Genomic DNA, 3,876 nt, shown 5'->3' with positions numbered 1-3,876 from the left:
ACATAGTTACGATGCTTTCACTATATTATTCTACAATGTAGAAAAGAGTAAAATAAAGAAAAACCCTTGAATGAGTAGGCGTGTCCAATCTTTTGACTGGTGCTGTACATTAAATCCCCTGGCAAACACTCCAGTGGACATTCCTGCAGTCAGCATGCCAATTGCCCACTCCCTATGTGACATTTTTGTGGCCTTTTATTGTCCCCAGCACAAGGTGCACCTGTGTAATGATAATGCTGTTTAATCAGCTTCTTGATATGCCACATCAGGTGGATGGATTATCTTGGCAAAGGATAAATGTTCACTAACAGGGATGTACCACTGCCCCCATTGTGGAAAGAGTTTTAGCCGGTTAGGAATCCTGAAAGCTTGTGACCGAAAACACACAGGGGAGAAGCCTTACCACTGCTCCCATTGTGGAAAGAGTTTGAACATGTTAGGAAGTCTAATGAGAGAATACACACAGGGAGAAGTGTCACGGTGCTGACGTTTGCCCGTCGCCTGCAGCATAGGCCTCTATCCCGTCCTCTGGCTGGGCAGAGTACTTTAGGATTTTTGTCACTTCGGTGTAACAAGGGCCTTGCCGTGCAGCCCTACCAACTCTTCTATGTATTCGTAATGGCCCTTCCCGTGAGTTGGGTTTGTTCCTTCGTTCACGTTGTCACTCCCTTATTTCCCGGTCTAGTATGAGGTCTTGGATAGATGATTACTTTATGTTTATAGACTCTTCCTATAATCCCTTACATTGGGTCTTCTTCTCTTATATATCAATACCTAATAACTAATCTTCTGTTAGTTATTATGCTCGTCAGCTAGTAGTCACTGGGAAACTATATGTATTTGACTTTTCCAAAGATATATTATTGTCCACACAATGAAATATTCTTTAGTGCAATCACTTTAACCTATAACCAGGGTCACTTTCTGTTCAGTGAGAGTGTCAAAGGCGTTTGCTCTCCAGATCGTTAATCTGGCCTAGTTGTCAAAGTTTCAAGCTTTTATTAAGTCACTCTGTTTTTTGTCTTTATACACGTTATTACAATTCAATGGTTCTACAGTTTCCTAATACATCAATAATGCTCAATCAATCCTTAATGCGCTGTACTATGTGCTATGCTATGTGCTATGTGCTATACTATGTGCTATGCTATGTGCTATGCTATGTGCTATACTATGTGCTATGTGCTATGCTATGTGCTATACTATGTGCTATGCTATGTGCTGTACTATGTGCTATGCTATGTGCTATGCTATGTGCTGTACTATGCCAAGTCATATCTGCAAAGGTAAAAAGCTTAACACACTTCTTTATGACTCTTTAAACAAAGCAAACACCCATATATTTACCTTGACGCTCTGTTCCCTTGGTCCTTCCCGAAACTGCTCTTTATAAGAGTAGTAATATTTTGACCTCTGCTGTTTATACGACTATAATCTTCTTATTTAGTCCGAATGGTTTTTACTGCCTACTGTTTAGTAATTGATTGCTTTTTATCGACTCTTGGCTACTACGAGGCTTTAACTATTTCTGGGCTTTTCCAATCTTGCCGAACTGCGATTGTTACTGACACACCAAAGATGGAACGTTGTTGCTATCTAGATTTGTCCGCGCCTCGCGCTGTTGAGGGTTGAAGTCCTCTTGTACACAAACTCGTTCACTTATTCTTTTTATAAGGTGTGAGATTCCAGTGTACAACACAATTATTTAAGATATACCAGTCAATAGTTTGCTCGCGCCTTGAGATCAAAGTAGTCAATACAAACAGAGTATAGTACAAGTAATTTACCTGGTCTGATGATTCTCTGATGTCCAAATCATATAGGTTGAGGATCATGCCTTGGCACTGATCTATCCTCCTTTTATACCTCTTTTAGACACTCCGTTTGGGGGAAGATGTTCGGGAGTAGAATCTATCTTAACACAGTGTGCCATTACATTACGTATTAAGTAGCACTTAGTCCAATGTTAGTTCCTTCAGCACTGATGCCCATAGGTATTCATGCGTTGGGGCGTTGTCTTGGTAGGTTGGTTCATACCACTCCTCCTCAGTCTCCCTGTAGGTCGGTTCATACCACTCCTCCTCAGTCTCCCTGTAGGTCGGTTCATACCACTCCTCCTCAGTCTCCCTGTAGGTCGGTTCATACCACTCCTCCTCAGTCTCCCTGTAGGTTGGTTCTTGTTTAATTCCCAGTACTTGTATTTCCCATGCATTTGGCTCCCTCTGCTGGTCACCTGCTGTTGTGGCGATTTCTTATTTTATCCCCCAGTCAACAGATGGCCTTAGAGCCCATGAATGTGGCCCTGGAACTGGACCGGCCACTGAGGGAGGGGTCTGTTCTTTTTTGCCTTTTGCCCCCCCCCCCCTCTCCAAGATCTTCCCTTGACTCTTTTCCTGCTTTTCCTCGTTGCCTAAATATTTTATTGCTAGAGCCTTCCCATCCTGTGCCTGTACCATCCCATACTGGTCCTGTCTGTTTCTCCTCCCTATCTATGAGGTGCCTGCTCTTTACAAACCTCCAGTCTCTGGTAAGCCCTTTAGCTACTGTTCTACCTCCTAGCATAAGCTGCGTAAATGTGCTTTCAAAGGGCCAAGCTTCTTCTTCTTCCTCCCGATACCATATGCCCTTATCTCTATGACAGGTCATGTTGCAGAAGCAATGCTTACAAAAGGGACTTGTTATTTTAGTCCCTGAGGCCGACTGCCTAGTCAACTCTCCATAGGTGCCCCTGTCACACCCGGTGCACCGAGGGCTCCATGAATCCGTTCTTTTGGGTCCATCCTGTGTAATATATTTCATTATTTAGTCCTGTCATCCTTATCCTACCTGAGTCTTTATCCCACTCTATCTCTTGTCCTAAGTACATTATTCTTAGTCTGGCTTCTTCCCATCAGTTCTCACTTCCCATGTGTTCCCTCTCTTTACTACCAACCTCATTTTAGGCCTCTACCTTCTGTCAGGCAATCTAGGACTCTCCCTCTCCAGGCCAGTCTCTACCTTCTGTCAGGCAATCTAGGTCTCTCCCTCTCCATGCCAGACTCTACCTTCTGTCAGGCAATCTAGGTCTCTCCCTCTCCATGCCAGTCTCTACCTTCTGTCAGGCAATCTAGGTCTCTCCCTCTCCAGGCCAGTCTCTACCTTCTGTCAGGCAATCTAGGTCTCTCCCTCTCCATGCCAGTCTCTACCTTCTGCCAGGCAATCTAGGCACGTACTTTCTCAGTCTCTCCCTCTCCATGCCAGTCTCTACCTTCTGTCAGGCAATCTAGGCACGTACTTTCTCAGTCTCTCCCTCTCCATGCCAGTCTCTACCTTCTGTCAGGCAATCTAGGCACGTACTTTCTCAGTCTCTCCCTCTCCAGGCCAGTCTCTACCTTCTGTCAAGCAATCTAGGCACGTACTTTCTCAGTCTCTCCCTCTCCAGGCCAGTCTCTACCTTCTGTCAGGCAATATAAGTCTCTCCCTCTCCAGGCCAGTCTCTACCTTCTGTCAGGCAATCTAGGCACGTACTTTCTCAGTCTCTCCCTCTCCAGGCCAGTCTCTACCTTCTGTCAGGCAATCTAGGCACGTACTTTCTAAGTCTCTCCCTCTCCATGAAAGTCTCCCTTGCAATCATCCTCTAAGCTTTTTTGCACAACCCCCCACATATATCTAGGTTGTCAGTTGTTGTCCAGCTTAACATGTGTCCTTCACAACAATTGTGTAGGTCCGGTTTATCGAATATATGCCAATGTTTCACATATTCCCCCATGTACCCCCATGTACTCCATGTACCCCCATGTACTCCATGTACTCCATGTACTCCATGCTCCACTCTCCTATAATTATCTGAAGGTCACTACTTTGGTCTCCCCCTGATTCTTCTCTCACATCTCTTTC

At 44.8% G+C, this 3,876-nt stretch overlaps 1 long non-coding RNA gene across 1 annotated transcript; it reads right to left on the bottom strand.

The window, feature by feature from the left end:
* Nucleotides 1-880: 880 nt before the first annotated feature.
* On the bottom strand, nucleotides 881-3,629 carry LOC116369942 (uncharacterized). The gene is made up of 2 exons (XR_004208682.1): nucleotides 3,481-3,629; nucleotides 881-3,309 (listed from the first exon to the last, which is right to left on the bottom strand). It is a non-coding gene; the product is annotated as an uncharacterized LOC116369942 (long non-coding RNA).
* Between the last annotated feature and the right edge of the window lie 247 nt (nucleotides 3,630-3,876).

The sequence above is a fragment of the Oncorhynchus kisutch genome, unplaced genomic scaffold (assembly GCF_002021735.2).
Source record: "Oncorhynchus kisutch isolate 150728-3 unplaced genomic scaffold, Okis_V2 scaffold2340, whole genome shotgun sequence".
Classification (NCBI taxonomy): Eukaryota; Metazoa; Chordata; class Actinopteri; order Salmoniformes; family Salmonidae; genus Oncorhynchus; species Oncorhynchus kisutch.
The sequence above is the reverse complement of the archived record's forward strand: the minus strand, read 5'-3'. Positions and strand labels throughout refer to the sequence as shown.